Source organism: Elaeis guineensis, chromosome 10 (assembly GCF_000442705.2).
Source record: "Elaeis guineensis isolate ETL-2024a chromosome 10, EG11, whole genome shotgun sequence".
NCBI classification, from domain to species: Eukaryota; Viridiplantae; Streptophyta; class Magnoliopsida; order Arecales; family Arecaceae; genus Elaeis; species Elaeis guineensis.
The window spans coordinates 32,369,491-32,382,816 of record NC_026002.2 but is presented as its reverse complement, the minus strand read 5'-3'; the positions used below and the strand labels follow the sequence as shown (position 1 = coordinate 32,382,816).

At 38.0% G+C, this 13,326-nt stretch overlaps 1 pseudogene; it reads left to right on the top strand.

Moving 5' to 3' along the window:
* The first annotated feature begins 153 nt into the window (after window positions 1-153).
* LOC105052790 (isoleucine--tRNA ligase, cytoplasmic-like) lies at window positions 154-13,090 on the top strand (annotated as a pseudogene).
* Window positions 13,091-13,326: the final 236 nt, after the last annotated feature.

The window sequence follows — 13,326 nt, the reverse complement described above, 5'->3', positions numbered from 1 at the left end:
CCGGAAACGGTGAGAAATGCTGGCTCTGGAAATTAGAGACTGGCACGTGAGTTGCACGTGGACGTGGATTGATCGAGCGAAAGAATTAGACCGTGGTCTCGGATTCCGCATGCTCGTCAAGGACGCAAGTAGGCGCGCTGTTACAAGCCTTTCCTCGATTCCTTCTTCTCCATCCTCCTCGCCCCAGCGCCGGCTTCCTCCAGGCTCGGAGTTGCCCAATCCACCCCCAAATCCTCCATCCCTCCGGCCATGGACGACGTCTGCGAGGGGAAAGACTTCTCCTTCCCTCGCCAGGAGAAGCGCATCCTCCAGTGGTGGAAGGAGATCTCCGCCTTCGAGACCCAGTTGAAGCGCACCGACGTACATCTTCTACGATGCCCCCCCCCCCCCCCCCCCCCCCCCCTCGCCACCGGCCTCCCCCACTATGGCCACATCCTTGCCGGAACCATCACGGACGTCGTCACCCGGTACCAGTCCATGGCCGGCCACCACGTAACCCGCCGCTTCGGCTGGGTCTGCCACGGCCTCCCCGTCGAGTTCGAGATCGACACCAAGCTCGGCATCCGCAACGATGTCCTCGCCATGGGTATCGATAAATATAATGAAGAATGCCGCAGCATCGTCACCAGGTACGTCCATGAGTGGGAGGAGATCGTCAAAAGGACCGGGCGGTGGATTGACTTCAAGAATGATTACAAGACCATGAACCCCTCGTACATTGGTGGGTCTTTAAACAGCTCTATGACAAGGACCTCGTGCACCGAGGGTTCAAAGTAAGAAAAAGATGATCCTTTTGATGATTTATGGCAGCGTTATAGACTTGATTGTTACCGTCTGTGTCTTTGTCATGCAGGTCATGCCCTATGGCACTGGCTGCAAGACCCCACTTTCGAATATTGAAGCCGGGCTGAACTATAAGGTGAACAAAGTCCTTTCTTCTTGTGTTGTTTGTTCACAATTGTTTCTGTAGTTTTCCCGTCTTTTTAACTTCTTGGGTTCATAGGACGTGCCGGACCCTGCTATCATGGTGTCATTTCCTATAGTTGGTGATCCGGTTAATGCAGCTCTAGTGGCATGGACGGCGACTCCATGGACACTTCCCAGCAATCTTGCTCTCTGCATCAATGCCAATTTTGTCTATGTGAAGGTCGGTTACTTCTTTTCTGGAAACTTGATAATCAAGTTGATTCGAATTTCAAATGGTGACTTGTTGTGCATGCCCATTCCTGGTGCTTATGCTTGACCATGTCAGAGTGTTTCCAATGAAACCAGGATTAAGTGATAAATTTGATTCTAAAATAGTTGCAAATCTGCCAAGTTCACAAAGCAAAAAGTGATTAGTGTTTATCAAGGTTGTGAAAAGGATTAGGGATGCCCAAATCTCTTGCTACTGCAGATTTCTCTCTCCCTCTCTCTCTCACACACACACAAATGAACTGAGTTCTCTCTCTCTCTCTCTCACAAATGAACTGAGTTTTGAAGTTAAATTTGAGCCTGGTTCAGGTCCACTAGAAAGAGTTAATGAAGGTGAAACTTAATAGATTTTCAACATCAAACCATCAAAGCCCAATGTAAACCTCAATATTCGTACACCTTTTTCTTCAGTCATGCAATTCCACTAGGAAAACCATCTTGCTAATTTCATTCCCCGAATATTGGATCATTTTTTAAATTCCAGCAACTCATACTATGCAATTTTGCAGATCCTGATCTCATTAAACATCAAAAGTACAAATCTTGTATCCATTCTTGCATCATTCATCTGTTGGCTATTCTAATGACCGTTTTCGAATTCTTGTGGAGTGTGTTTCCCTAATGGTTCGTTTATGGTTAAATGTTTTATGATCACTGAATTTTTAAATAGTCATATCTGCACTAATGTGGTTGCTGTGCATCTAATTGTTCGTGACTTTCATTGACTGCTGGATCTTCTGTTGTTTAATTGTCAATTATTCAATCTATGGTTTAGCTGCTTGTTGCCTTGTCAAAGCAATTTTCACATCTATCTTCAAATTCTCAACCATCTGATCTGGTTTAGTGCTTTATGACGTAACTGTTACATGTATATTTCTTAGACCGCAAAAATATCTAATGAAGTTGCTCAATTATTAAGCCCACTCTTTTCTACTGGTTATCATTCTTGTCTTATACTCTTGATGCTTCATTCTTTGACAACATTTGTACCCATGAAAAAGGGAAACCACTTAAGCTAGTGATTCAGCACCGTGGATGATAATATGTGATACCAAATTAGTGTAAACCAGACTGGTGAAATCTAGTTAATAGATTTAGATCTTGTTCTAATTTCTAAATAAGATTTTAGCATGCATGAAGAAATACAGAGGCATCTCAAATCCCTAAATGCCAGAAAAGGGTAGTTTTTAAAACCCATTTCCTAATTTATTTAGAAATCAGAGTCCATGATGCAATGAAGGTGGAAGAGAAGAAATTTTATTGGAAATTTAATTCATAAATATGGCATGCTGTTTCTTTTCTAGACATAAGGTCTACCATAAATTCTTTGATCTAGAGACTAAAGAAAATCTGTTTTTCTTGACTTGCTGATGTGGAATTCATCAATTAGGAATATGTGCTTTCATAACCATTATGTTGCATTAGGTATGCAAGATGAAATTACTGCCTTTATTGCCCAAATCGGAGCTTTAGCTCCAAAAAAATGCTTTTATCTTGTCAGCCATATCATACCACAATCTGTCCATGTATGATTGTTACTTTGTTTCATCCATCAGGTGGATTCTCTCTATGTCAATGTGCTAAAAAACTTTACCTTTTGTGGAAGGGTTTTGGGTCAACTGAAGTTGTCATAACCAGGGCACTGCTTTTTGAAGCCCTTAACTGGATTCCCCTCACATGGGCAAAGATGTGATGGTTTGCTTTTGTTTGCTTCGGTAACTTAATACATTAATTTCCTGTCTAGCACCCATAGGTCTTGAACATGAACTCTTGGTCTCATATGATTTACCTTATCTATGAACATCATGTACAGACAAAGTGGAGGTTGTACCTGACAATTCGGAACAAAATTTGTACCCTTAACATTTGGAGGGAGGATGCAATTCACTTGATCCACTGGTTTAAGTTTGGAATGGAGTTTCATTTGCATATTGGATAGTTGAATCTTGCAGAGATTTTCAGTCTTGTGGGTCTTTTGGGATCTTCATTGTTAGTTGTGAAGGTTGAGAAGTCAGTTGTGACTCATGACCATTTTGAGAGGAGGTGGATTTTACGATAGTGAGATTTGAGATTGCTGCATTTGATTTCCCAGCCCTGGTTTTTAAATTATACTTATGATCATTATGTGCGCTTCTAGCATGTGCATCTTTAGTTAGTCATTATTGGTAATAAACCTATGTTGTTTGCATGATGTGACATACCAGCCCATTTGTCCTTGCATGAATTAGAGATTTGAGGAGCACAACATTTGCCATCCTATCATTTGATGTGACTTTGTAAGAAAGTTCAAATATATGTGATTATCTCATTTGAATGAATAAACAAAAATTAATTTGTGGAGGAAGGAGGATTTTGGGATGAGTGGTAGAGGAGGAGGTAAGCAGAACTGAGAAGAAAGGGAAGAAGATGCGGAATCTTCTGCCAAAGATATTTTGACTGCTGTACATCAATAATTAATTCAGACACGGATTCCAGATCTTAAGCAGAGCAACCTATAAAACAACATATCACTAAGCTGTCTTTGTTATTTCCAGAATTTGGTCTGCTCAGGACCTATGCTTAAAAATTTCAAAGCCATATCATATAATATAAAATTCTAAATCGACCTATTTTTCCTTATCCAAAGCCAAATGAAATACATCAATGAATATACATGAGCTATATGTCCAAGTACTTCGTGACATGCACAATTTAGTCTGAATTGTTGCTTTTTTTTTTCTTTTTGCAAGGTAAAGAGCACATTTGAATATTCCTTTTGATGTTTTTTTTTGGGAAAATGACATGACTGTATTTTTACATTTTCCTTGTTCTGAACTGCTTTCTGAAAGTTGTGCTTTAGGTTTAGCATTTATCATATGCGACTTAGCTTTCTCTTACTAGGCTCAAAATGACATATTGTTAAATCTACTACTATACGTTTCATACCACACACTTTCTTTCTGTGGGTCTCATGGTCCCTTAAAATAATCAGGTTCGTGAAAAGTTTTCTGGGGCAGTCTATATTGTTGCAAAGTCTCGAATCTCCGAGTTGCCCATTAAGAAATCAAAACCTGATGGACTAGTTGCAGGCATGCAAGATTTGACACTCTCAAACTCTAAGAGTAAAGGAACCAAAGATGCGGAAGTTAAGAGTGAACATGATACTAGGTCATATGAATTGCTTGAGAAAATCTCAGGATCTTCCCTGGTGGGTTCGAGGTATGCATCTGCTTTTTTTCCTTCAAGTATCTTGTGTGAATACTCTATACTGTCTCTCATATCAATATGTTTTTGTTTATTCCTATCTTTTATTTATTGAAGATCAATTTACCTGATGTGAAAATTAGCCAATAATTAGGTAAAAATAAGTCCGAAGGCAGAAGGAGAACCTATGCAAAAATAAAGTTTCGACGGATTAAGGAACTTCTTCACCCTTTCACTCGCTAGTTACCCATTCATCTTGATCTAGCACAGGGAATGATATAGGTACAGGCATCTTTCTATGCCAAACTATTAATAAATGAATCTTGTTCATGCTATCTACAGAGTAAACAAAAATCTTTAATTTAGTTTAAGAAAGACTTACTCTTAGAATAAGCTGCTCAACCTTTAAGGGCTGGTCTTCGATTTGATGCTGCTTGAAGTTCATCGCACATTTGTTAAAAATTTTTTCTCCATAGTCGGGGTGAATGATATATAAGTTGAGAATGAGAACCAGAAAGCCATTCAAGCCTCTTGAGATTTTCTTGTCTCTTTTCATAACATCACATTCTCTTGCCTATAACCTTGACTACTCATTCACAAATCTTTTAAGGCTGAATTCTTTAAACATGCATAATGTGTGCTGTGCAACCTATTCCTTGGCTCCTCCACTTCTCTATTGCGTAGCTTTGCAAGCTCTTTGTTAGGGAACAAAATAGAAAGCACCACTTTCTATCTCCATACATCCCTCCACAATTTTTGTTTATTTAATTACTTTTGATTTTTATTCTACTTTGCAATAGAGAGCACAATATGAAAATTGACATGTGATAAATCAAAGAATGTGGCAAGACTGATTTTTTTTAAGTGATCCCTTTCTGTGAAAAAATCAGGGAATTTTTCAAACCCGTTAATCATCCCTTAAATTTCAATCATGGTATCCTGATCTTTCTTTCAATAGTATCTATTCACAGACAAGCTTTTCATTTGCTGTGTTGTAATCTGCCCCTTTTTGTTATTAAATGTTGACAAGACATGTTGTGTGAATGTCAAAAGATTTGACTGGAAAAAAAATCTTCAAAAAATTGATGAACTGGCATTCATAGACTTCTTATAAGTCATAACTATTTGTATATGGATGCATGTGTACTGTGCAATGACTGGAACAACTGCTGCTGAACTCCTAATGATTCCAAAGTGAATAATGGGACATCCAAATCAATGATCCACATCATTGATATGATCTATACCAAAATTTTATGTCCCGACGGGATGGAGGGCATCCCGGCCATCCCGCCCCGTTTCTATGAGAAAACGGGATAGGGACGGCTCGAGACTCCGAAACCCATCCTCACGGTGAGAGAAGAAGAAAGAGGAAAAAAGGAAATAAAGAAAAGATGAAAAAAAGGGAAAAATGAAAGGAAAGAAGAAGAAAAATGGAAGAAAGAAAGGAAGGGAGAAGAAAAAGAAAGAAAAAGAAAATGAAAGGAAGGAAAGTAGAGAAAAAGAAAGAAAAGAAGGAAGAACTTAATATCAAATCAGTGATTCCATGCAATGATCCTTTGAAATATGCTTCTTTACGTGCAAAGCCTGATTACAGGTATGTTATGGATTCTTTAATCATTCTGGCCCTTTCCATGATTTGTTATTTTATTTAATTTCGTTTTTATGTTTTCTCATATTATACTTGGTAAATGGCTTGGAAAATCCATGGGTATTGTTGCCAAGGAGGTCAAGGCAATGTTACAGGCTGACATCTTATCGTTTGAAAGATTTGGAGAAGTTACCTTCTCTGGGCACTGTTTGAAGTTGACTGATATTAAGGTTCTTCCACATATAGTTGCAATCATTAACGTTACTTTTCAACTTATCTATTGATTTAGATATTTATCTTTAAGGAAAACATCCTCAGAGATTCTGGGATATAACCCTTTTTTTTTAGAACTGAGATGTAACTATTTTTCATTTAGTAGCTACATGATTTGGTAAGTGACAATAGTTATGGTATATTGTTGCCGGAGGCACCTTTATAGATACTGCAATAAGTTGCTTTGGTAGTTACAAGTCAAATGTGTTAAACTCTAAAAGATTTTGTAAATGGCTAGTTCACTCCATTATATTAGATTGAATTTTGCATTAAAGAATTGAATCTTTTTCTTTTAGTACTTTTGGATCAATGGATAAGACTGACATTTTCATCAGTACTATTTTACAGCTATTCATGGCAAGGTTCGCGGATTTGATATTAGAATCCATGCCGATCAACCAGCGGTATGGATCGGTATGCGTTCATATCGGACTGGACCAGCGCAAACCGATACAGGCAAAGGAAGCAAACCGAGAGGAGGAAAAGAGAGAAAGAGAGATAGAGAGAGGGGGATAAAGAAAGAAAAGAAGGGAGGGGAAGATGTTGGAGAGGCCGTTGGACGGCCTCTGACTGTCGGTCGTGGCCGCTGGATGGCGTACTCCACACCTACGGTACCACAGACATGAAACAGGGGCGATGCCCCTATTTTACAGATTTTTTTTTAAAAAACAAGTAAAGCCGGCAAACTCTTTGCCTTCTTCACTGTTTTTAACTTAAAAAAAAAAATCAAAAGTGAAGCCGACAAACCCATTGCCGGCTTCACTATTCATCGGTTTTTTAAAAAAATACGATGAAGGAATAGGGACGGTTGCCTTTGTTCCGCAACTACGCTCTGTCCGTGCGGTTTCTACCACTTGGTGGCCACGGCGGCCATCCGACAAACTCCGACAGCACCTCTGCCAGCTGCGCCTCCCTCCAGTACGTCGCTTTCCCTCTCTCTCTCTTTTTCTCGTTCTATTAAAAGCCCTATTGGACGAGATCGAGCCGTGGAGGCTTCCGCGGCCCTCCGACAGTCATAGCGGGCCACCACCGGCCTCAGACGGTGTCGTGTTCTCTCTCCCTCTCCTCCTCTCTTTCTCTCTTTCCCTCTTTCCCTCCCCCTCCTCTGGTATACCATTCTCCTCGGCTGAACCATCCCAGTTCCCCATTGGTCCGGTTCAGTACGGGGTGTATCAGCCAGTTTGGGCTGGTATGGAATGCACTGGTTCATGATCTTCACTGGACCACAAATTTAGCTACTTTTTGTCCGGATACAATTTCATATTTAGAATGTCAAATAAATTGCTTTTTTCTTTATGTTGCTTCTTTCTCAATGTTATGCATTTTTTTTCTTCATAAAGTTTTATAGCTTCATTGTATTTAAAATATGTAGCTTGCCATGATTATATAACTAAAAATTCTGGTGTTGAAATACTATTTTTACTACTTTCATGTCAATAATTCTTCTATTGTATGCATTATCAAGTGGTTTTTTGAGATTGATAGTTTTTTCATATATTAAGATGTTTATATTTTGTTTATTTCTTACCTATGCCATTTGCAAACAAACAATAAGAGAATCATCTGCTCAATATGTACCTTCTGTTCTTCATGTCTGCCAGGGTTACACTGTCTCGGTGTTATTGATTGATGGAGATACTTCTTGAGTTTGAGTTCATCTTAACAGATTGATACAATTTATTGTTGGTGGCTTACATTCATCATTATTTGGTGTTTTTTTCTGCATAAGGATGTCCAAATAGCGAGGGCAATGTAAATTAGTTACTCAAACATAGAAAACATTGATATTTGTTCCTTCATGGAATAAACAATGCTGGGATCAGAAAATTGTAGGACCTCAAAAATGCTTAATATATATTTTCTCTCATATTTATAGTTGTTCCATGAAAAGTTACGAGACAATGTTATTACACTTTCAGATAGTGCGGGAATTCAAATGTCCGGCCAATATAAAGGAGAAAGAAATAGATGCTGCTGGCGATGGTATAGGATGGCTCCTCTTTGAACCACATACTGTAACTTGAAGTTCTAGCTAATTTCTTCTGTTTTGTTCAGGTGATGTTTTGGTCATATTGGATTTACGGGCTGATGAGTCATTGTTTGAGGCAGGAGTTGCTCATGAGGTAAAATACGAAAACTTTGGTGCTGGAGTTTCTGTTTCAGAATGTAATGACTCCTGTAACTTATCGGTTCATTATGTCTTTCGATCTGAAGATGACAGTGTTTGATCTACAGAAGTGTGATGATCTACTCGTTAGTGGATTGGAAATGAATTTGCCTGCATAATGCAGATGAAACCAGCCAGTTTCTATCTTAACATGAAAATGTGGGAAGTTCCCACCTTCTTTGAAGATAAAGTTCTTTTCTTTATCTCTGACTTCTATACCTGTCAAATGGATAGGTGAGAGAAAGCTCTACTCTCTCAAAATTCAGGAAAAATTCTAGAAGAATCATAGAAAATCGAGCATGCCACGTCATGAATTTCAAACTAATTGGGTTCATCTTTCCTCATCCCATGCTGAAAATATATATTTTCCAGAATTCTACCGAAATAAAATTTTTCTAATTTACCTTCTTTAGTTAGAAGTTTCACTTATCCAAAACTCTTTTTTTGATTAGAACTAAGATACTATAACCAAAGAAATTCATGGATTGAAAATGTAAATGAATGAATCTTTTATTCATAAATTTTTTTAAAACAAATACATATAAAAATTCTTGTCCGAGTTGAATGCTAGTTGTGATGCACTTATAGAATGCTAGTTGCTGATAATCCTTTTTTTTTTAGAAGACAGAAATATACTAAATAGACTAAAGGATTTGAATTTCTTATATGTACATATGTATATAGAGATCCTTTGTATATTTATGTTCACTTATGAAATCTTTCATGACAATAAGATAAAATCAAAAGCTTTAAATATGTGATCTTGATAGTCTCATCAAACTGACTGGAGATGCTGGTCAAATGATTTAGAAAATGAGTCCTTGAGTTGATGGATTTTGGTTAAAACAGTCATTGTACTCTACAAGATTCTTCATGCAACGTACGTAGCCGGGGGTGCAAACAAGCCAAGCCAAGTAGTAAGCTGCTCTGGCTCAATTCATTGTATGAATTGGTTTATTGAGCTCGAGCTGTGTTCTACCCAAGCTTGACAATGCATATTCAAGCTTGGCTGATTAGTGATCTAAACTGAGCTTGTTATCAAGCCAAGTTTCTGTTTAATTTTGCAGACATGGAGTTCAGCCTAGCTGGTTTTCAAGTTAAGCTTGAAAGAAGTGGTTGAGCTTGGTCTTCTCCTATGAACTTGAATGAGTCTCTTATCGTGCCAAACCCAGCCTTCTTGTCAACAACTCAGTTCACGCGCACCCCTAAACTAGCTTGATATTTTGTAATTTATGATTCTCTACTGTTCCATTGATTTGAAAAATAGGTCGAGACACAGCAGTGCATAGGCTTGGGGTCCATTCTCGTGAAAGTTAAATAGAATTTCCAATTTCAGGTTGAAATGAGTCATATTCATTCCAACAGTTCCTGCCTTCTGGAGGTGCAGGCCAGCTGAGCTGAACCAAATATAAGCTGCTTAGATTTGGCTCATTATATTGAATTGGAGCTGAGCTTTATAACCGACACTTGGTATGGGTTAACTGAAGTAGTTTGTTATTGAGCCCAGCTCATGCTTCTATACATTTTTACAAACCCTAGTGTTCAAGTTTGGCTTGTTTGTGACTTGAGAGCTCTGAATGACATTTGAGCGTGGCTAGTTTCATAATTGGACAACCTCAGTGGACCCTGTTGTTGAGCTGAGGCTGAGCTGTTTGTGAACTGTTTGGTTCATTTGCATCCCTACACAGCTCTCCATTTCTTTCTTAACCCACCACCTGATTATTCCCAAATAAACTTACTCATCATCCAGCCTGCCTCCTGCCAACCCACCGTTCCTTCCCCCATATCTCCTCTAGATTCTTTTCCTTCCCTTAACCATAACTTTTTTCCCTCCTTCCCTCTCCCTTTGTCTCCACATCTGCTTTGAGGTTTCATTTTGGTGGATGTGTTGCTAATCAGAGACCAATTTTCATCTCTTCCTTTTACTTACCTTCCATTTCAAGTCACCCATACCATTCCCTTGCTACTTTTTCATTTTAATTTTTTTTATATATTTTAAGTGTAGGTGGTTGCAATTTTTTTAAAAAAATATTTTTAATGACATCATAAGGATTTATATGGAAACTCTGTGTGGATCTGAACAAACTTCTAAGGGTCCTCACCCCCTCCTTTTCGGTTTAGAGATATGTTTGGATATTTATATATACTTTCATTGTTAAAGACCACATTTCAGCTATTTGCCACTTTATTGGACCCTATTGGATAGTATATTATTAAAACATTATGGTATATATAGTCCCCTGTTCAATATTGCATGAGCATTAACACTGTTACTTGATGTAACTAATTATCATGAGACACTCAAAAAATCGATCCCACGTACTTAAAAATTGTGAAAAGGACTACTCAAGTGAGTGAAAAGTGATATGGTTGAATATCATTTACCCTATCCTAATCCGAGAATAGGTCTTATTCTAAACTTCAACCAAATGGCATATTCAACTACTCAAACTAAATGGTGGCTTCAACTAGCTAACAACATAAAGAAGATGTCATGGTGCTGTTTATTTGAACTATTGCTTGGTGTTTTATAACTATATTCCTTGGATAAGACTGTTGGATCCCTTGTTGATTATCTGGGTTGCTAGGGTGGCCTAGCCTTCCCTTCTTCACCTTGTTACTAAGAATAAAGGCATTTCAACAGCACTTATTGAAGTCATCATTGGGGATTACTCAGTTATGTATCATGCCAAAGTTTTGCTATCACAAGTTGGTCCAAATATGAATCTCTACTTGTTTATTGTATTTACTTCCGTTTATATAAATATGGTTGGCAGAAACTGGAGCATAGTTCATGCTATTCTCCTGTTGTCAGTATATAATTTTATATTGTTTGCAGTTGAACATCTAAAGCATTTCCAGACCATTGTGAGTGACATATGCTGTGCATGAGGGTGGAACAAATTTCTGATTCTTGACTAGTCTGCAAACTTCCTTATTGCAGGTTGTTAACAGAGTGCAGAAGTTATGAAAGAAAGCTGGACTTGAACCCACTGATACTGTGGAGGTTTACTACAAACCTTCAAACAATGACAAATATATTTTGGAGAATATTGTAAATTCACAGATAGAACTTTGATGATTTTGAGTAACATGCTACTTTGATAGTTGTTAAGCAGTGAACTGGATGACTTTTCTTACTTCCTGTTCCCTTTTGTGCAGGAGTAATACATCAGGGAAGTGTTGGGTTATCCTTTACTTCATCATTCTTTGACTCCACCAGATGTTGTGAGTGTTAGCAACAGAAGCTTTTTTTCCCCTTAATGACAAAGAGCATTGCTGATTACTTATCCAAAATTACGTTATTCTCTCTTGAATCAACATTCAGCGATTTCTCAAATTCTAATTTTCATAGCTTTCTTAGTGATGAGCGGGTAACACCAGAATATGTCCGGTGTGTTTTTCTTTCAAGTAGAAATAGTGGTGTAGGAATCTTAATGCCAGTTTGTTGAATCCAAAGAAAGCTAGTATGGCATTAAGATTCTTGTGAATTTGGAAATGTGTTCTGTCGATCCTAATGTGCCATATATTTGCATTTATTCCATGCTAAGTACTTTGAGATTATAATCGAACTGCTAAGAGTAAATCCTTACTTCACTGCTGCTTTCTTGGCTCCAGTCCCTATTTGCTATTGCTGTTTTTTCTCCCCTCCAGTTATTTGTGATATAAATTTGAATTATTATGACATTCAAAATCAGCCAACATTATGCTCACTAGTGACATTACCATTACTTGCTGGTGATATTTTGTCAGGAGGAGTTTCGTGGAGTATCTAGGGTTCATTTGTCATCAGCTTAGCAAAGCCTACTTTGGTGTTCTAACCTGATGCTATTCTTGCATTATTTTCAGGTCCTTTATTGGGGTTTTGGTGTTCCTGTGTTGAAATACTCTTGATGCGCAAACTTGATTTTACTCTTCTGATACATTTCTTCTATCCTTCTCAGGAAATAAAAAGCATGCTGATGGTTTAAAGACATATTTGTCATCAAGGGACCTTTCCAATTTGAACTTGGAGTTTCATGTTAGGAATGGAAAGGTTATCATCCCCCTCTTTCATGATATGTTTGCACGTATAGATATTAAGTTGGGGTCAGTTTGCCTGGTTTTGTTTGCACCTATAGATATTAAGTTGGGGTCAGTTTGCCTGGTTTTGTTTTCATAAAACTCTACTGTCATAAATGGGTGGTTATTTATTTGGCCCTTGCAGATCAAGGTTGAATGCATTGAGGATCAGCCAGTGGTTGATTTGGAATTAGGACCACATCTCTTTCTGGGTGTTGGGGATTATTGTTTGAACAGCAAACAGTACATTGTTTCAAAGGTTTAGCTGATTTATTCCATATGTTCTGCACATTTGTTTTGTCTCCATCAGAGAGGCCATCTTGTGCTCATTTTCTGTATAATCTGTATAAATGATCTAGGAGGCATGGTAGAAGGCTTTGCCTGTGTCATGCATGGCTGCAACCAATGTTTAAGTGACCTACAATTCTGCAGGGATTTTTTTATAGTGCAATTTGTATCGCATTTTCTTTGTCATAATCATTCTTACATGTCTAGTTTGACTGGTCAAACACCAACTTTGTTCAGATTAATTACGTTGACAGATGTGTACCAGTAACAGCAAATGCAAAGATCCTCGGTTTTGAATTCCTTCCTTCAAAATAAAGTTTCAGATTATGTTATACTGTAGGTGGATGGATGTGTGGTTGAGAACAATATTACGTGTATTGTGAGTATTTGCTCCTTTCAAGGTTTGTAATGCTGTGACAAATTCCTAAGTGACCTGCAATCCTGAGAGATTTTTTTATTTAGTGCAATTTGTGCTGCATTTCTTTGTTGTAAATTGTAATCATTCTTAATTTGCCTGAGTTTGTGTTGTCAAGCACCAATTTTGCTCTGAATACTTGCAATGACAGTT